General features: G+C 44.7%; 1 protein-coding gene and 1 long non-coding RNA gene across 2 annotated transcripts in view; both read left to right on the top strand.

Moving 5' to 3' along the window:
- Positions 1–21,422, top strand: part of EPAS1 (endothelial PAS domain protein 1) — a 434,103-nt gene that overhangs the window by 102,426 nt on the left and 310,255 nt on the right. The window lies entirely within an intron of this gene.
- On the top strand, positions 79–7,112 carry LOC138468044 (uncharacterized). Its single transcript, XR_011268186.1, has 2 exons — positions 79–2,511; positions 5,849–7,112. It is a non-coding gene; the product is annotated as an uncharacterized lncRNA (long non-coding RNA).

Here is a 21,422-nt window from a genome sequence, read left to right as displayed (position 1 = left end):
CAGTCACAGAGAAGATTTGAAGGAGATGAACTTGGATGACAACAATTGTCCCTTCTTTGTTTTTGTTTTGGTTGCCAGGGGACCGAGGAAGAGGAGGTTTTGAAGGAAGACGGTTTGAACTGGGCGTATTAAGACAGCCGAACCGAAGAGGGAAGTTGTGCCGTTGCACCAAGTCATACAGAAGTTAATTAAACTAATACTATATGCGATAGTTGGAAATCGCTATTGAAGTTGTCACGTCTGAGACCGAGGCGAAAGCGAAGCGAAGGAGAGTCAGCGTACGACCGATCAGCTGAGCGGCTGAAGGTAGCAACTGCGGCGGAACGCGTAAAGGTGGAGACCGCCCCGATCCGAACAGCTGATGAATCGGTGAGCCTCCCGAGGGTAGAAGGTGCGGCGAAGCCGAAGAGGAGGCGAGTCAGCGTACGACCGATCAGCTGAGCGGTCGAAGATAGCAGCTGCGGAGGAACGCGTAAAGGCGGAGGCCGCCCCGATCCGAACAGCTGATGAATCGGTGAGCCTCCCGAGGATAGAAGGTTTGGTCAGCGGGGAAGTCAAGACGAACAGCTGGTCGTAGAGGTGAGAGAGGGATAGTCGTTACCAGCGGCCATAGGCGACACTCGAAACGGGCGTAACCCACTGATGAGGATTACGAGGTAGCAAGCAGAAGAGTGCCACCCCGTGATCGATGAGAAGACACATATGAGGGGCCCAGATGAGTGGCGGTAAGCTGTTTGAATGAGAGAAGGAGCACCGCTGTGATCCGAATTGAACGGCTGCGAGTCAAGACATATGTAGCCGAGTTCTGATGTTGAGAAGTTGACTTCGCTGCGCTATATATTTATTAGAAAGCTGACATGTTATGAGTTACTGAGGAAACGACATTACGCCAAGGAAATATGTAGGAAGAGCCATTACGATATGCACTGTGTGCGAAGCAACGAGACGCAGGTGGAAAGAATATTGAGTTTATACTAGTAAAAGAGTGAAGAGAATAAGGAAGGGGACAAGATCTATAACAAAGGAGAGAAGAATAGGTAATATAATATAATCTTGAAAAAAGGCGAAAGAAAGACTAAAAGAAAAGAAATGAATCTGAGATACAAAGATGGAGAAATCACCCAAACATTATTATAGACGTTAAAGAAAAGAATACGAAGACTAAACAAGAGTTACCTGAACTATTCTGTTTTGCTTGGCCAAAAAGAACTCTGTCCTATCCAGAAGACATCGGGAGACCACCTGTATCCTTTTTTTTTTTTTGAAGTTATAAGAAATAAAACACAGAAAGAAAGTGGAAGAGATAAATGGTGATAATAAAAGTTAGCCTTGGAATAAGAATATACATTCTCCGTTTAACTGTGTTTATGTACCAATTTTGTGTATAAAACCTCACAATTTGGTGTCAGAAGTGGGATTTAAAATACGAACACCATGGAAGAACTCATTAAAACGCTAAGTGAGGGGCAACAATTACTTCAACAGGCGTTACAGTTACAGAACCAACAAGCCCAAGCCGATAGGCAAGCATTTCAACAGGCCATACAACTACAACAAGCTCAATTAATGGAGGCGACCACCGTACGACGTCATTCCCAGGTTCCAGCATCGGTCTTACAAAAGTACGCAGTAGGAGAGGACCCTGCTCACTTCTTTGTGAACTTCGAGAGAGTGGCTAGGAACGCTCAATGTCCAAACGATAGCTGGTGTCACTACATAGCCCCCCTCATGACAGGGGAGATGCAGAGTGCTTACCAAGCAGCCAATCCAACCGGCGAAACACCGTATGCGGATATGAAACGAGTAGTACTGGAACGTTTGGGTCATGATGAAGAGGCATATAGGATAAAATTTAGAGAAGTCAAGCTACAAGCCGAAGAAACACCGAGGCAGCTCTTTTATAGAGTTAAAGAGTTAGGAGAGAAATGGTTGCAGTCTAACTCCAGTACCGCTCATGAGATGTCAGAAAAAATTGTTATGGAGCAGTTTGTGGAAGCCTTACCTTTACCAATGCAACGTTGGGTGCGCCAACATCACCGTCCCAGCCTGGTTGAAGCTGTTAACATCGCTTCAGCCTATCAAAAGGCTGGACAAGGCAGATCCATGACAAATGCGGCAAACAACAAACCAATTCCCGCACCCAGTTGGAATAATCATTCCCTCAGAACAACTACGGTGACAAGATGGCCGAACTCGATGTTAAGAAAGCCGGAGTGGGAGACTCCAAAAGGGAGACCAACGAGTGAGAGCCCTGTAGGCATCAGACCTGCTAGTATGATACCAAAAGGCATACAATGTTTCGAATGTGGTGAGTGGGGACACCTAGCAAGAATGTGTCCCAAACGAATTAAGGCTGAACCTATGGACGTGGGAAACATGGAGGTGCCCAGAGAAGGAGAATATCAAGAAGGAATGGCAATCCCTAAAACATCGTATTCGTATATTTGCGAAGCAGAAGTTGATGGGAAACCTACAAGAGCCATGGTGGATACCGGCAGTTTACAAACAGTTGTAAGTACAAAACTGGTGGGGAATACTGGGGACATGAATGCATTAATTCCCATACGTTGTGTACATGGAGATGTCAAAACTTACCCTACCAAAGAGATTAGGTTAAAAGTAGCCGGGGAACAGATGGAGGTGAGGGCAGCCCTAATGCCAGTATTACCAGAGCCTCTACTTATTGGTTCCGATGTTCCCAATTTTTCACGGATCATAAAGTCGATAGAAGAAAATTGGTTAAGAAATGCCCCCTTTGCCCACGAGAACATTGCAGAGCCGTTACATAAAGAAAGGAAAGTGAAGTCTGAGTTGAGAAAGCTAAAGAAAGTTTGGGCCGAAAAAAATGTTTGTCCCATTGCAATTGACTGGAAAATTGATGAAGCGGGAGATACTTTCAGGATGGCACAAGAAATAGATCCATTATTAGGAAATGCTAGGGCTGCAGTTACCTCAGGGGTATCGGGAAATAGTCCCTCTTTTGTTAAAGAAAAAGGATTATACTATCGAACCAGCAAGGATGCCACTGGAACTATTCTGAAACAGTTGCTAGTACCCAAGAAATATTATCAAACGGTGTTGGAAGTGGCACATCTGCAAATTGGTGAAGGTCATTTAGGAACAGAGAAGACCACACAGAAAATCCTTGCCAGGTTTTATTGGCCGGGGCTTTATGCTCAGGTGGCTCGTTTTTGCCAAGCATGTCCAGAATGCCAGAAGAAAAATAAAGCAAATGTGAGGAAAGCCCCTTTACAGCCGATGCCAGTTGTGTTGGAACCTTTCCAGCGGATTGGATTAGATATTGTTGGACCATTAGAACCTTCATCAAGAGGTCATAAATATATATTAGTGATTGTCGATTATGCTACCAGGTATCCGGAGGCTTTTCCTCTTAGATCTACTAGTACACAGAGTATATGCGATGCCTTGATACCCTTTATCAGCCGAGTGGGAATACCAAAGGAATTTGTTACCGACAGAGGATCTAACTTTATGTCATCAGTGATGGAACAAGTGTGTACGATTCTTCAAATGAAGCATTTGAAAACCGCTATCTATCATCCGCAAACTGATGGCCTTGTAGAAAGGTACAATCAAACCATAAAACAAATGTTACGTAAAACAGGAGAGCCGGAAGGAAAGAATTGGGACAGGTTGTTGCCATGGATACTCCTTACCTTAAGGAATACACCACAGTCTTCGACAGGGTTTTCACCCTTTGAACTTCTGTTTGGAAGATCAGTGAGAACGCTCCTCGATATTTTGAAAGAAAACTGGGAAGACGAGCCGAGTCAAGAGATCTCACTGACTGAGTATGCCTACCAACTTAAAGAGAGGGTGGAAAAGTTACAGAACATTGCCAAAGAAAATCTGTTACAAGCACAAACCAAACAAGAATACTACTATAATCGAAACACGCAATTGAGATCATTTAATAAGGGAGATAAAGTATTGGTCTTAGTCCCGACGTCGGAGAACAAGATGCTGGCAGCGTGGAGAGGCCCTTATGAAATCGAAGAGGTCCTAGGTCCACTAACATACAAGGTGAGACAAAATGACAGAAGATTCCCAACACAGACATATCATGTGAATCTACTAAAGAAATGGGTAGAACCTATAACGACGGTGGCAGTGATTAATTCTAAGGAAACCTCTTTCGAACCTTTTCCAAGGTTAAAAGAAGATATAGGACTGGAAGCGTTAAACCTAAATCAAAATCTATCTGAGATACAGAAGAAAGAACTCCTTGGGTTGGTAAGAAGATTCGCAAATATTTTTTCCTCCTTACCGGGGAGAACGAACATGGTATGTCATCGTATTGTAACACCGCCAGGAGAAGTAGTAAGGATTAGACCCTATAGAATTCCAGAGACAAAACTCCAGTCTATTAATAAGGAGATAAAAGAAATGTTGGAGATGGGCGTAATAGAACCCTCTCATAGTGAGTGGTCATCCCCGGTAGTAATGGTACCGAAGCCTGACGGAACGGTTCGTTTTTGCATGGATTTTAGGAAATTGAATGAGATTTCCAAGTTCGACGCCTACCCTATGCCACGAATCGAAGATTTACTAGACAAGCTAGGAAAAGCTAAATTTCTAACAACTATAGACTTAACAAAAGGATATTGGCAAATACCGTTACTACCCGAAGATAAAGAAAAAACTGCTTTTTCCCCACCATCGGGATTGTTCCAATTTACAGTCTTACCGTTTGGGTTGCATGGGGCACCAGCCACATTTCAAAGACTCATGAATTCGATCCTGAGAGGACAGGAAGAATATGTAGGAGCGTACCTTGACGATATTATTATCTTCAGTCAAACTTGGGACGACCATTTAACCCATTTGGAAAATGTACTTAGACTATTACAAGAATCTGGTCTACACATAAATCCAAAGAAAACGTTCATGGCTAATTTCTATACTAGATATTTGGGATACTTTGTAGGACAGGGGATGATTAAACCACAAGAAGACAAGCTGAAAGCTATAAAAAACTTACAATTTCCTACAAACCTACGACAAGTGCGAGCCTTTCTTGGTTTTATTGGGTACTATAGAAGGTTCATTCCCCATTTTTCAACAATAGCAACACCTCTAACAGATCTGTTGAAAAACTCATCTAGCAAGAAGAAGAACTGGTATACCACAGAGACAATGAATGCATTTAATAACCTAAAGAAGGCTTTATCTGAAAAAGCCATTTTAAAATGTCCAGATTTCTCAGCTCCGTTCTTCCTACACACAGATGCCTCCGGAACAGGTCTTGGAGCAGTGTTGTTTCAAGGACAGGATGAATCGGAAAAACCCATACTTTTCATAAGTAGGAAGCTCTTACCACATGAACAACACTATGCTACAATTGAAAAGGAATGTCTTGCAGTGAAATGGGCCATAGAGACATTACGTTATTACTTATTGGGAAGAGAGTTTACTCTGGTGACTGATCATGCACCTCTTATATGGTTGGCCCGTAACAAAGATACTAATCCCCGAGTACTGAGATGGTTTTTATCACTACAACCTTTTACATTCAAGACAGTTCATCGTCCAGGAAAATTAATGGCCCAGGCAGATTTCTTATCCCGGAACAATTCCCTTACCAAACGTAAGGGATTAGAGGGGAGGGTATGTGATAAAAATGGAGCAGATTTTATAACAAAGACACCGGCTGGTTCAGGCTCTGTTGATACTAGGCAGAAAGACCATATGAAGGGTTATAGAGGATATCTAATGGGAGGGAGTAGTTGACAGGTCACTGGGCCAGTCACAGAGAAGATTTGAAGGAGATGAACTTGGATGACAACAATTGTCCCTTCTTTGTTTTTGTTTTTGTTTTGGTTGCCAGGGGACCGAGGAAGAGGAGGTTTTGAAGGAAGACGGTTTGAACTGGGCGTATTAAGACAGCCGAACCGAAGAGGGAAGTTGTGCCGTTGCACCAAGTCATACAGAAGTTAATTAAACTAATACTATATGCGATAGTTGGAAATCGCTATTGAAGTTGTCACGTCTGAGACCGAGGCGAAAGCGAAGCGAAGGAGAGTCAGCGTACGACCGATCAGCTGAGCGGCCGAAGGTAGCAACTGCGGCGGAACGCGTAAAGGTGGAGACCGCCCCGATCCGAACAGCTGATGAATCGGTGAGCCTCCCGAGGGTAGAAGGTGCGGCGAAGCCGAAGAGGAGGCGAGTCAGCGTACGACCGATCAGCTGAGCGGTCGAAGATAGCAGCTGCGGAGGAACGCGTAAAGGCGGAGGCCGCCCCGATCCGAACAGCTGATGAATCGGTGAGCCTCCCGAGGATAGAAGGTTTGGTCAGCGGGGAAGTCAAGACGAACAGCTGGTCGTAGAGGTGAGAGAGGGATAGTCGTTACCAGCGGCCATAGGCGACACTCGAAACGGGCGTAACCCACTGATGAGGATTACGAGGTAGCAAGCAGAAGAGTGCCACCCCGTGATCGATGAGAAGACACATATGACGGGACCCAGATGAGTGGCGGTAAGCTGTTTGAATGAGAGAAGGAGCACCGCTGTGATCCGAATTGAACGGCTGCGAGTCAAGACATATGTAGCCGAGTTCTGATGTTGAGAAGTTGACTTCGCTGCGCTATATATTTATTAGAAAGCTGACATGTTATGAGTTACTGAGGAAACGACATTACGCCAAGGAAATATGTAGGAAGAGCCATTACGATATGCACTGTGTGCGAAGCAACGAGACGCAGGTGGAAAGAATATTGAGTTTATACTAGTAAAAGAGTGAAGAGAAAAAGGAAGGGGACAAGATCTATAACAAAGGAGAGAAGAATAGGTAATATAATATAATCTTGAAAAAAGGCGAAAGAAAGACTAAAAGAAAAGAAATGAATCTGAGATACAAAGATGGAGAAATCACCCAAACATTATTATAGACGTTAAAGAAAAGAATACGAAGACTAAACAAGAGCTACCTGAACTATTCTGTTTTGCTTGGCCAAAAAGAACTCTGTCCTATCCAGAAGACATCGGGAGACCACCTGTATCCTTTTTTTTTTTTTGAAGTTATAAGAAATAAAACACAGAAAGAAAGTGGAAGAGATAAATGGTGATAATAAAAGTTAGCCTTGGAATAAGAATATACATTCTCCGTTTAACTGTGTTTATGTACCAATTTTGTGTATAAAACCTCACAAACCCCCCACAAGAAGGTTGTATCTTTGGAGTGGTCTCGTGCCAACTGCGCAGTTCTCCTATTCTGGCGTGAATGTGGGCGGCAATAGCTCATCCCCACATCCACCCAGTCTATTGATTTAGTTTGTTCTGGGATAGAATAATGGGCGGCGACAGCTCATCCCCACATCTACCCAGTCTATTGATTCAACATGGGTCACAACCCTTGACACTCTCCCATCTCATTACCGACCCATTTCGCTCCTACCTTTTCATTCCAAACTTCTCGAGAGGGTCGCCTATTCTCAAGTCTCTACTCATTTCAACACTGCCTCCCTCCTTCCTATCCATCAAACTGCTTTCTAAGCTATCTTCTCTCCTGGTTCTACTTGATCTGTCATCCGCTTCAATCCTTTTTCTCTCTTGGTCTCTGCGGTTCTGTTCGGAATTTCACTCGTATCTCTCTAATTGCACTTAGTCAGTCTCCTGGGCCGTTCTTAACTCTCCTTCCCTTCCTCTTCAGTATGGTGTACCCCAGGGCTCTGTCCGGGATCCCCTGCTTTTCTCACTCTACACTATTTCTCTCTCCTCTCTTATCTCCTTTTTCAGCCTTTCCCATCATATGTATGCTGGCCATGCCCAGCTCTTTCTTTCTTTTTCTTCATTTTCTCAGTCTATTCATTCAACTCTCACCTCTTGCCTTCTTGTTAGTCAGTCTTGGATGTCATATCACTTCCTTCATCCCAATCCCTCCAGAACTGAAGTTTTCTTTTCCCCTTCAATCACTGTGCCACCTCTTCGCCCCGTCCCCCTTTAATTTTGTCCCTATTTCTCTCTCCTTATTTCTCTCTCTGCCCGGAATCTTGGTGTTGTTCTTGACTTTTCCCTTTCTTTCTCCTGTCATATTTCCACTCTTTCCCGCTCCTGTAGGGTTGAACCTTTTAAATATCCGAAAGGATGGACCTTTTCTCTTTTTTCATGCTACCAACATTCTTGTCTCTTATTTTCTCCCATCTCTTCTACTGTTTGTTTATTCTCTTTGGCCTCCCTGCTACCCCTCTCTCTCCTGTCCGCTCTATCTAGAACTCTACTTGTCTCCTTTTTTCTCTATCCTCTCGCAACTCTATTGCCCCAGCTCTTGCCTCACTCCACTGGCTTCTTTTTGAATCACGTTTGCGCTTTAACTTCCTTTCCCTGGTCTTTAAATGTTTCTATAATCTTACCGCCCTATCTTTCTTCTCTCAATTTGTTCTATGTGAAATCCCTCTCTCTTCGCTCTGAATCTCACTTTCTTCTTAATGTTCCTTGTCCCCCTTGCGCTAACATCAGTTTCCGTTCTTTCTCTCTCTTGGCCCCAAACACTGCATCTCGCTTCCTCTCCCTCTTTGATCTTTCTCTTCTTTACCTGCTTTCTGGTCATGCCTTAAAACTCACTTGCTTGCCTGTTTCTCTTGAATTGTACTGTTTATTGTATTCCCGTAAAGCGATTTGTCATATAGCAATATGAAATAAAATAAAATCAAGATGTTTTGGGGAGTTAGGGTCAGCAATTCTGTTAAATTGTTTAGAAATTATGATTGAAAAACTGGTTTTGGACATATATGTTGTACCCTTTCACCAGTGCACCCGACGGATGGTGCACAGTGTTTTCAATGAAACTCTCTCTTCTTCTATGAGACATTGGGAGGGCTTTTAGGGTGGGCGAGATTTGGTTCTTAGTTTCAGATCCAGCATTTCCCTGGCTGCCCTTTTTCTGAGCGAAGCAACAACTTGAGAATGCAGGAGTATAGAGTATCATGGCAGAACTAGAACCTTGATCATCTCGACCTCTTAGAAATGCGCAAGACTGGCAGGATGCATTTAAGGAGTGTGGTGAACTGCAAGAATTCCCCATCTTGTTATGTGAGGGTGGTGAGCCGCTAGGCACGGGGTTGTTCTGGCCGTTACCCGATGTGCTTACTTACCAATGTGTGGATGGAGTGGGATCCTGCAGCCTCACTAACCCCTACAAGGCACTTTATTTCACCTACTACGGTGTTGCAGATGCTTGCTGTAACAGAGCCAGAGAGAATATTATCAAGGGATCCAACTCTCCAGCAAATTCGCTAATATTGCCCGGTACTCCAGAACCAAGCCAGAGATAAATGATGCCACCGCACTCTGTCTTAGATCCACTGCGGCTAGTGAAAGCATGCTTTCCAGACCAACCGGCATAGCATTGGAAGACACAAGCATGAAGCCTGCATGGAAACAGCAAAGAAGCAAAAAAACCCTACAATTCAACGATTTCAGACAACCACAGTCCATGGGCTCGGCAGAGAGCCAGAACCGTGCAGCAGAAGAAACCACACAAACACATTGCTTTTGGAAAAGATACGGCTACATTTAGTTTTTAAACATAGTCCAACCTCATCAAACACAGAGGTATACATGTGACCCTAAAATCAAAAGCATAATTATTAAAAACACATAAAAATTGTATGTACACATTATCAGTGGTTCCCCATGTGACAGGTGGTCCAGGTGGAACCGCAAACTCTGACCCCATGGGTGCTGTACAGTAGTGAGGTTCTGCTGTGTCAGCGTGGACCTCCCAGCCTTATCCTATGTTTTGGGGGGGGGTGATCCCAGGAGGCACTCTTTCTTGTCTGATGCCATCAGCCTCCTGGCCCCGCCCCTGCTCCCCTCCGTATTGGAACCCCACCGGCCTGAAAACCCCCAGTGAGAGGCAGCGCCACTGCACCATACTGGCCTCAAGGTCGCCCGGGAGAGGCACATCAATGACCACATGGTCTTCCCCCACCTGTCACAGGTCCCCTAACCCCCCCCCCCCGAAGGCGGCCCCAGCAACGTCCAGGTGCACCAGCAATGAAGCAGACCGGAAAACTGGAACTCTTGGGGCGGGCACCAGGTTCTTCTCAGCGGCAGGAGCAACAGCAGTCCGGGCGGCCAGTGGCGTCGTAGGGTCGGCAGAAGGAGCAGGATAAGCTGATGCTCTTCTGTGCACAAAAAAGGGTGGATAAACCCAAAGCTTCATATAAAACCAGCCCTATTGCTAAACTGTACCTGTCCCTCAGGAGAACTCGCCTTTCCCATGATCCACCTGCCCCTACAAGTCACTGGTGTCTGACTATTTAATAGGGGTAGGTAAGAGACACTGAAGAACATATCAATTTAGTACAAAACTATAGTTACCGTTATATTAATACAAAACAGCTCTGTTTGCATCCCTTTATATGACTAAAAAGACGGAGAACTGGTCTCCTCTTAAAAAAACGAGGATACCTCACTCAAGGTCCTTTAACCAACTTTATTCTGCCTCTTTCTCAAGGAAATATCCCAAACTCAACTATTAAAAAATACCACCCAGGTGTGCTGAATAAACCCCACCTTGGTAATCTGCCAGCTCTCAGCGATGTATCCCTATCTACTGTGAAAGGATATCAATTCTCATGGTCGGTCGACAAGTTTCGGTTTTCCGTCTTGCTTGTGCCACCTTCTTCAGGACCTGGCAATGGGGATCGACAGTCCGTCTGTTGGAGTGCCGCAGGTGTACGAGTCACTGCCACTCGGTATTCATTCTTGGACCTTAGTTTTCAGGTTCAATGTAGTTTTCATTCCTCATCCTTTGCCTCGCATGTTTTCTTCTATCCACTACAGGCCTGAGTCGCACAGCCACATTCCCCTTTCAGGGATTTCCTTTGGGTTACCGTGGCCCTGATTTAATAGAGGCATGCCTTCCCCTTTGAGACATTTTACATTAATTAGACCATGTAGTGTCAATGCTGTTTTCAGAAGTGGTGCTCGGAGCTGACTTTTTTTAAACTGTGCATAGTCTGGGTTAAACCTCAGCCAATGAATTGCCAATTCTCTAGCCATTACAGGGGCACTTGGAGAGGGTATTGCCGTTTCATGAGAGATGGCTACGAGTGCCATAATAATACAGTTGGCTTAGCCTGGTGGCATTCCACAATAGCCTTACAAACAGAAATGTGTCATGGCAGTGCCCCACAGAGAACCCCCAAAGAGTTATAGAGGAGCCAAATTACATGTTTTCCCAAGCATGGTCGCCAATAGGAGCTACTGTGTCGATATGGCTTTACTCTGCAGCCCAGAATTTCCAAACTCCTTGTGTGGAAAAATACATTTCCCAGGACCCCTGACATTGGGAGATACTGGAACTTGACTCGGCCCATATTTCAGTTCATGTAAACAGGACCTGCCTCATCAGCATAGCTGGCGTACGTCACGGCTCGGAGGTTCAGCTCGGCCTTATAGTAAGGTTCAGGGAAAGGCATGGAAAGCGTTGCTTTGACTGACACTTCCCCTTTTTACTTAGAGGAGGTGTCTGTTTGTGTTTTCTTTGACGAGCAGCGGCTTGTGCCGTGCGGTGTACGTATGGCTTGCTCGTCTCAGTGTGCCACACATAAACCCGAGCTTGAATCCAGTTTAAGCCTCGACTGCTGACGATCTCTTGATCCTAGCACCTACGCTGCGTCATTAGAGCGTCATTAGCTTTCACGTGTTGGTTTCTGTCATCCTAGCCTATATATAGACCATTCTTTTAGGATGCATGTGCGTTGGGAACTGAGCATGTGCACAGCTTGCCTTTGCCTGAGACCTGGCAAAATGTCTGCATGGGAAAGGAAACACTTGATCCAGAGGGCCCTTGGAAACCACTGGAGTGCCTTAAAGCTTTCTGAGTCAGTAAACATGCTTGCTTCAATGTTGCAGACATTTTAATTGTATTTTCAGTGCGGTGAAAAAAGAAGTGAACAGCTAGCCTAGCACAGTGTGCGTTGGGCACGTTTTCATTCAAGCATACAACCTTTTTATCACAGACACATTTGTCAAATATAAAGGTCCTGCCCCTCCCCAAGATATCTTTTGTGTCCTCTGTCCTGTAGTGGTCAGCAATGGCTGAAAATTCTGCACTCAACGACATGACTCTCACCCGTGAGAGAGGGAGAGAGAGTGACAGGGAGCGGAAGAAAGGGCTAGATCGGCGTATGGTATGCCGGTATAGCCATGTCAGTTCAATCTACATCCTTCATGGATCGCAATCCAGACCTTGCTAAACCTCTCAATGCACACACACATCAATCTAGCTGTATATCACCTGTTTCGCTCAAAGGTGATGTGCAGGATATTGAAAGGGAAGGTTATGTATTAAACAAATAGCAAATTGTGATTGTACTAAAAAATGGAGAGCCTATCTGATTGTTACTAAACTGTGTTTTGTTTGGTTGTAGTATCCGTTTTGCTGTTCATATCTTGTCCGCGTGAGTATTTCTTACATGCGCCCCTCGTGTGAAGTAAGCAAGATAAAAATTAATACCACGTAATTGCATGTTGTCGTGTAGAAAAGCTTGGAGCAGAAAGTGTCAGTGTACAACACTACTTTGCAACACTTGTGTAAAATTTTGGGTACCGAATATGCATGCTAAGGGGAGGCTTGTGTAGTTGTGCTGTGAGTTAAAGTTGCATTCATAGTGTGATGGCCTTTATATTCTGGAATACGTTTATTTGGATGTTGGTGTTTGGTTTTGTAACCTTTGGAGTGCTTACACCTTCGCATTGCCATTCACAACTTTGCAGTGTTTATCAGTTGTAACCTTAGCTATCTATGAATGTATATTACACGGCAACGCAATCTGCACTCGCCTCTAGCTACTGAAGGGTCACTGCTCACTCTCGTGTGTGCATGTGTGGACTGGCATGCCTCCCTGCGGAGCGAGTGATATGTTTGCAGGGCTAGTAGGTTTCAGCTTGACACTTTTCACTCTTGTCTGCAAGAGTTCATGCTGCTGTAACATGCTGTCTCATAGGACCTAACCTTGCTTTACTGTGACACTTTGGGGCGGGGGGGGGGGCGATGAAGTGATGCTGTTGGAAGAGGGAGAAGCCGGGGACTTCGTACCCAGCTGTAAAGGATTGTGATTAGACAGTTATTTCCTGATTTGTATGAAATGCCACAATGGCAATAGATCAATATCGGGAAGGCCTTTAACACTAGATAATGCCCAGACGTGTATTTAACAACCTTCGTTCCCACCCAGGGATTATCTGTTAGTGAAGGCCAGACTGACAGGCTCCATTGCTGCATTTGGGTATTTGAATGTTGAGAGTCAAAGATCTCTGACGAGGCCCACGCGTGCAACCTTCCTTCCACAATGGCATGCCGCTCTCGTTGCCTTCCTTCCCCCTATGGACACGATCATGTGCACACAGAATTGACCTACACAATGGGGATTTGGATCCCGCAGCCTTCAGTGTGTGGCAGATAGGGGTACGCTAGGCTGAGCTTGAAATACACAGAGAAGGATTGGCTGCCCACAATGCTGAACTACCCGCTTCACGAGAAGAGCTAGTATGAACCCCTGCAGAGAAATACTAGTACTCAAAAGTCTAGGCGCTGTGAGCCTCCAAATAGCTATCCATTTAAGGAACTTATTTCAGGGAACGAGGAACAGTCGTGACACTTAATTGACTATGCGCCCTGCAGTGTTCATTTCTGCGTAGACTATTCTATCTTCATTTGACTGCAACACTCTTATAGGGGTACATCCTCCATCTAACCCCCGCAGAGACAACTCTGAAGTCAGGAATCCACTTTGCACCACTGACACTTCATCACAAACGAGGCGACCTCTCTAAACTGATATATGGACTAAGCGTGGCCACAATGAAAAAAATATACACATTTCAGTACCCCAGAGTCCATGAGGGCTGGGCAGGAGACCACAGGCTGGGGTGCGAGAGCGACTGGTAGTACATTTGGAAGGTTTGAACAAGGACGTCTTTGCCTGGGGTACCAGCTGGTCTCCATGGCTTCTTCACATTGGTCATGCTTGCTATTTCTAATACCGCTGGCATTTTTCTGAATCGACGTCACTTCCTTTGAGGCCATAGTTTACTGAAATAGTCTGTAGTGAATTCATTTGAATATTCTGCTTTAGTGTTTAGTTTCATAGTTAAACGTCTTCAGGCTCTGAGCTCCACAGTGACACTGGCCTTCCCATGAGCTTCCACAGGCTCGCAATGCAATTGGACAAAGATAGAAATGGCCTATAGCAGACCCTATTTTTAGGTTCCTTAATCATTAAGCAATTAGCTTGGGTTCATGCAGATGACTGTTGATACTGTTGTAACACAATGTTGGTTTTAGCAAATATGATGTAATACTTTGCGATTCCGGCTTGCATCTATTCAAAAAGGCCAGACACAGTGTCCACCTGGCACCAATGATATTGTAACATGATTCAATGTGCACTAAACATTTGAAAAATATACGTTACCGTTCCAATACAACTCGCGTAGTTGGTGACCAGACTCACTGCATATTTTCTTTGTATATTTCTGTATTTTTCCAACTTTTTCAATTGTTACTTATGGTGCCGAATTAATAAAGGACACCCTTACTGTTGTTCAGTATCTGGATTCGAGCCTCCGTCCAATAATGCATATTTGTTTTCATTGTACTAGCATTAATGTGGAGATGTGTTTGTTTGAATCACCACTGCAACAATTCATTGCAGTCTAAATGTTTGAGGACAGGACTACCCCCCTGTACAAAACATTTCAACTTTTCAGCTTAAACTGGAGGTGGCCACTGTTGACTCTTTGTAATTCTATGTGGCTTAGATCATGCAATGGGGAGGATTATCGAATATTTAATTTAAGTTAAACATAACTTTTTATATACATTAGGTCATTGTAACATTTACCAGACCAAAGTGATGACTTTCAGTTGGTAAGGGGTGTTCTTTTTGATAATAACTAGTTATCCCTAGGACAAGTGTTTGTCACATAAATATCAGTTACCTTTAGTTTAAATATAAACACGTAAGTTTGCAAATACATGGTTATTTGGCCTGTTGATGGTGGACCTTCATTTGTGCACCTCGTTTGAGTTAATTGGTTACACATATCTTTTGAAAACGCTTGCCACTGAGCACATCCCACAAGGGTTTCCACGAATTTACATAGGAAAAGGCTCCAAAAGTTGGTGTTCAACTTGACTGTCTGTGCTTTTGCTGCTTGGTGTTTTTATGGGTCTTCAACTTCACCAATGACTGAAGCGAATGTCTCTGTAAATGGGTGGGTAAGATCCCTTTTTTGTGAATGAAATCTGCACATGCAGAGCCACCTGTAGTCCTTCACTTGAGGGATTTCACCCACATCTATGGCATGGGCAGATATATAAGTTCGCAAATTCTCCCCTTAAAGCCAGCATGGTTGGCAAATGTGCAGATGTTTCTATATGTCTGAGTGGCATGAAAAAAGCAATGCAATGCCGGTAGAAAGGGAATTGCCACGAGCAAGAGGTGAGTCTTTAAACTTCGCCAAAACTTAAAGAAGCCTACCTTGAGAGTTAGGTGTGAGAGGGGGTGGTTCCAGATCATGGGGGCCTTTCACACGAAGAGTTCTGGTCTAAATACTTAGAGCTTGATTCACAGAGACTTTTCCTATGGAACTGGTATTTTTTTTTAACAGGAGTTTGGTAGCCTAACACATACATTTCTCAAATGTATTCAATAATCCCCAGGGCATTTCTGTGTGGTTGGGGTTCTCCATTTCTATGTGATAGACAAGCTCGCTACAACTAACTTCACTGGCAACGTGCATCCCTCAGCTCCCAATTTCTAGCAGCAGACCGCTTCCTCACAGCCAATGTGAAGTCGTCGTAGTTCACCTTTGTGTGAACTAGTATATCTAGGTTCCATGTTACAATGTTGACTTTAGAATGCAACAGTAAAAACAATAACAGCAACAGTCTTGGATTTTATAACAGGCGTTTATCCCTCCCAGACCCTCCGCCCCTCCGCTGCCCACAGGCCTCTTTCTCCTTCCTCCCCCAACATCTACATCTCTGCCCACCTATGATCTTGTACGCAGGGAAAACAATGATGGAGGCAACTTTTGGTGGTGGTGGCAAGTGGCTTCAATACGGGCATCATGACCAACATTGTAAATGATTAATGGCCAGTCACGACTTTCATTGGGGGTGTGGGGAAGGGGCTAAATACCCTCAAATTAGAGTGAGCAATCAAGTGTAGTGGGAGAGCCTAACATAATGTAGGGGCTTCATGAGGTTCACACCAACACAGCATTTTTGTAATAAAGGTATGAAATGGTGCATTTTATAGCACAATTTCTGAGAAAAACCTGGTAAAATCTACATAATTTGCAGTTAGTTATTTGTGGTAACACATTAAACAAATCTAGATGACAGGTCACAAAATGTACACAGGAAAATGTACAACATTGTCATGATGCTGTGCCCAAATATATGCCAGCATTGCATTATACATCACTTGTATGATGCTCTGCCCACAATATATGCCAGCATTTTGCCTGGAAATCACTTTCATGAAGCTGCACCCACAAAAAAGTTTGATATTGTCACTGTAAACCACAATAAAGTTGCACCCAGAATATAAGCATGCATTTCTACCCTACATCACTTTCATGATGTTGTTCCATTAATATACACCTGCATTGTCACTGTATGTCACTTGAATGATGATGGGGCACCATCTTCTATCCCCCACCAATCAAAACACATGCTCCCATGCATTTGCAAACACACTGACTCAGTTGCATGCACACGCTCACACACACACACACACACACACACACACACACACACACACACAAACACACTCTCTCTCTCACACAGCCTCCAGGCACAGTCCCCCTGTCACATTTAGTTGGGACATGACAGTCAGGATTACACCATGTCATCTCAGAAGGGGGAGGGCCAAAACTTTCCTCCTGCCATGGCCATCCCAATTAAATAAAAAAAACTCCATGGATCCGCCCTGTCCTTTTCTTTCGCCCTGTTGCTGGTGGCAGTTTCTCATATTAATCAGAGTTCAGTTCAAACTGGCTCACATCGGGGCTGCCTGCAGGGGCTAACAAAGGAGACAGGAAACCCCCAATGCCCTTTCAAATGCACTGTGTCAACCTGATGCCAGCTCCCGCATTCAGTATCGATTGACAGGGAAAGGTCATGTCTGGGACGACATGCTTACAGTAGTCATTCCCGGTGGGGGACCCTGTTCAGAATGTATGAGTATGTGGATTAATGGAGACAGAAAGTCTGTTCTCGCTGCAGGGAGACCTGCTGCTTTAATCAGGAACCACAAAGAGCTCCTTTAACTAGAGAAACCCTTTGATCCACAACATACAGGAAAATGGGTGGGATTTAATGTTAGTTGTTTTCACCCCCTTGCCTTTTCTGTAGCAAAGCACTCTAGTTATTACCTCATGCATACAGGAGAATGTTGGAGGGGGACCAGGATTGGTTCATTAAGGTAGGCATACCCTACACCAATCCATGTGGTCCCTTTGGCTGTAAAGGAGGACTGAGCCTCTCTTTTGGGCAGTTCATCTGAAGTCTTTGTAGGGAGTAACAAGAAGAACTCAACATTGGACCCTGGCTGAAAGTACAGTCTGCCTTACATCTTCTGCTAGTGGAAGGGATACCAGGACCTCCAAGAGGGAAGTAAGATCCCTCCCCTAAATATATCCCAGGGAACAGAGTGAGATACTGAATCCAGAGGACCCTACCCTCCAGAACCGGTATCCAGCCAGCACACAGCGTGGCCTGCTAGGCTCTGCAGCAAGCTTCCTAGGTGGGAAGTGCCAGTGTCTTTGGACCAAACCAAGGAAAATGCATCTTCCTGAAACACTCTCCTCAGCTTTGGGCTGTCCACTGTATGACATGAGCCCAGTGAAGCAGCTAGGAGCAGTGCATCAACAAGCATCTACCAACATCTGCCTTCAAGGACATTTTCGCGCCAGTCGAGCCCCTCGAGCTCCAACCGACTGCACTGCTGACTGTTATGCTACAGTCACTAAAGCTGTCTGAGATGCCTCGACCAGTACTTCAGAACCACGGACCAGCACTGAGACAAGGATTCTTGCCCTCGAGCCGCTGTGTAGACCAGCCTGCAGCCATACAGCCTCGCTCGCCGAACTGCCTGCTGCCTGATAGTAGCAGCTGTCTCCCATCTTGAACTCTGTTGCAGAAGCTGCAAAGCACCCTGAAACCGACTCTACACTGTCAAGTACCAAGAACTTCTACGCTTTGGATAAAGGCGTTATATAAATAACACATCATTATCATTACAAGCAGAGGGTACATTGTCATTTCTTCCCCCTGGTCCTTCTCTGAAGGTCCCTGGTGACATTTTATGCACATTATCCCTTTGTGTTGAAACCAAATATCCTTGAACTATTGCAATTAATTACCATACGGAATACCCCCCTGACAGTATCCAGAGTGCATCCCTTTTCCTTCTTTGAAATTGTCTGCCCTCTGCATTCCTTTACAGGGTGGGTTGTATTTTGTAGTTTTCTAGAGCTGTCTGTTAGGATGATAATGGTAAAGTAGATATTTGTATACAACCTTCACTGGACAGTCACTTTTATCATTGTGTTGCAACTAACCAACGATCCACAACCTTTTGGAGGTAAGCCTGCTGTTTTGTCTATATAAACAGAATTGGAAAACATGGTTTATAATTTTTTTGTGTTCCAATCTGTTCAGATCCCTTTTGGTGTACTAGAGGCGCGAGGCTGATTGATGGTTCATAATTTTTTTTTTTTTTGTAAGTTATAGTTTATTACAAACTTTTATTACAAAACATTCACTTTTTATTACAAAACATTCACTTCACCGCCATTCCCATTTTCTCTTTCCCATCTCTATTTATAGTCCGGTGGTCTCGCAGCTCGTCGCATATTGATGGTTTATAAACCGATATTCATCCTTGCACCACTGGTGCCCTGGAAGTTGATTCGTCTCACACACATGCATACACGCACTTTTAATCTTACATACAGACATGTGTGATTCGTTTCATGCATCTCATTCTCTCTGCTCTGGTCTGGTGGGGCCTGAGGGCTTTAGATCAAATCACTCACAATAAACTGTTGCAGGTAGATGCTGGGCACATGACATGGGCTCTGAGTTACTTTGTTGCCTAGCAATGGCAATGTCTTGCTGAAGTGAGCACACGATAAGCCACTCCTCTCGTGTTCTTTTTGTTAAAATGGTAACCTGCAACAGAAGCCCAAGTGGTGGCAGGGTGTGCACGCCATGCAGTCGCTCCTCCCTGCCCCTTGCTCTACACTGGGGTAAAAGGGACACTCGCTGCCAGCGATTTTACCTCTGGCATTCCAAAGCAGGCATTACAACCACAAATGGTGCTCTATTTTTATGTTAGTGACAGTGCATGTTCTTGTTGGGAAATATGGCAATGCACAAATGAAGAAGGACCCGTTAGAGCTGTCAAGATGTAAACCCCTCTTTGTAACTGTGACGCCATTTTGGACTTTTGGTTACTATTTGACCATTTAGAGCACATCTACCGCAACATCCGACAGCATTACATTTTCTCTCCAGTGCATCCTCTGCTGGCGCTTTTAGCATCAATCAGGAGACGTAATAATTCGAAACTGGAAAGATGTGATCCCACGGGCTCATTTCGCTACTGCTCTTGTCATGGCACCATAGCTGCCAATTGGCCCCAGGTCAACATAATCCAGTCCTGGCTTTGCAGCCAGTCACACTTTTTAAGGTAATGTAAAGTGGTCTTGTATAGTGAACCGCCGCCATTTTTGGCGGGCTCGCCGTCCATGGCGCTGCATTGCATTGCAGCCATTCTCTGCCAGGGATTGAACATGGCGTGTGTGTCAGTGTGCTAAGCCAGGGCTCTGACTCTAAAGCAGGGATCAGCTGACGGAACCCCTTGCCACCTTTCAGGGCGTGGCATGATTACATCTTACAGCAGAGCGATTATCACTGAGAACCAGTTTGCAGTATGTTTTACACCAACGTTGGTGAACCAACACAACAGGACGGTGTCCTTGAACGCTTCTTTAACTATATAGAAACTGAGAACAAAGAGGGTGATAGCCACACCTGTTCTCTGGACTGAATCGAGTCATCGTGGCAGGATGATGATGTGTTTGGAGCGCCGCTTGCCTCGGGCAAAGCCTCGGATTCCGCAGGAGAAGAAAGGCTGGCGTTATATAACGAGTGTTTACTTCCGTGTTTTCGCAAGCAGTCGCCTGATCTTATAATCAGACCAGGCCCCTCACCCGCAGCCCCAGAAAGCTGCACTTTCTGCAGGAGGAATTAGATGCAGTTGTTTCTTCTGGGCGCATTTGTGTTCTCTGCCCTCATGCATGTGAAGGCTCTTGAGACCAGGTTGAAGGGACCCTCTTCCCTCGCCGACTTTAGCCATGAAATCAGTCAGATGGTGTGAACACAATGGCCCTCATTCGGAGATTGACGAATGTTTGCTCTTAATTTACGACACGTGTTAATTAGTATTGCCGCGTGCAGTAATTCTGAAAATCTCTGAATATTAGGAGTTTGCTGAGTCAGCTTTGCAGCGGCTCGTCTGCAAAACAATCTGATTGAATGATTTATTAATTGTTTATTTATTTTGTAATCCAATCCCCCCCCCCCTTAGTTTTCAGGAATGGAATGAATTGTGTAGAGTAGTGAATCATAGGGCTACTGTAAAAAGAAATGCAGGTATGTGTTATTCTTGATCTCTGCATTCCAGGTTGCCATACCGTTTAGGGAGGGATTTGACATTAGTGAAGGTTACAATGTTTACCTTCATCTTGCATGGAGGTAAAATTGGAGTCATTTTGTGAGGTTTTTGACCTCATAATGAGGACGTATTGGCTGTATAAGGTCTTCTAGTAGTGCTGAATGCAGGAAATGCCCCCCGCCAGCCGCCACGTGGTGGTATTAACACAGACTGCCTAGTTTTTCCTGCTAGCACCAATGAAGCCCAATGATTCGGTCAGTTCTGGCTTGTCTTGAAAACGTGGCTTTCGTCAGTTGCCGCCAAGGGCCAGGGCAAGTGCTTGGGCTGCAACTTAATAGACGTGCTTCCTATCCGTCTGCTGGGCTAGATAATGAAATAACGCACTGAATTACCCCAATTAAATGTCATTTTTGAAAATTACCCAGATACAGCAACACAGCTTCTAGCAACCAGTTTGAAAGGTAATGTGTTTGTTTGCTTCTTTTAACCCATCTCTTTTCTGTCGTTTAATTGAAAGGTTTTGGTCCCCGAGTGAAGGCAGTGTTTTCTGATCATGTAGAATCGCCAGCTTTATTCGTCCAATCTACACGTTAACCTTTATTTCAGCAGAGGTTGATTAATGTTTAATTTCAAGGGGCATAACCTTCTCCCAACCATATGCATGACTGAGCGAGCATAGTGAGGGAGCCCAAAACAATC

This window comes from Ambystoma mexicanum, chromosome 4q, assembly GCF_040938575.1.
Source record: "Ambystoma mexicanum isolate Mex_15411 chromosome 4q, UKY_AmexF1_1, whole genome shotgun sequence".
Classification (NCBI taxonomy): domain Eukaryota; kingdom Metazoa; phylum Chordata; class Amphibia; order Caudata; family Ambystomatidae; genus Ambystoma; species Ambystoma mexicanum.
This window is presented reverse-complemented; position numbering and strand designations above follow the sequence as displayed.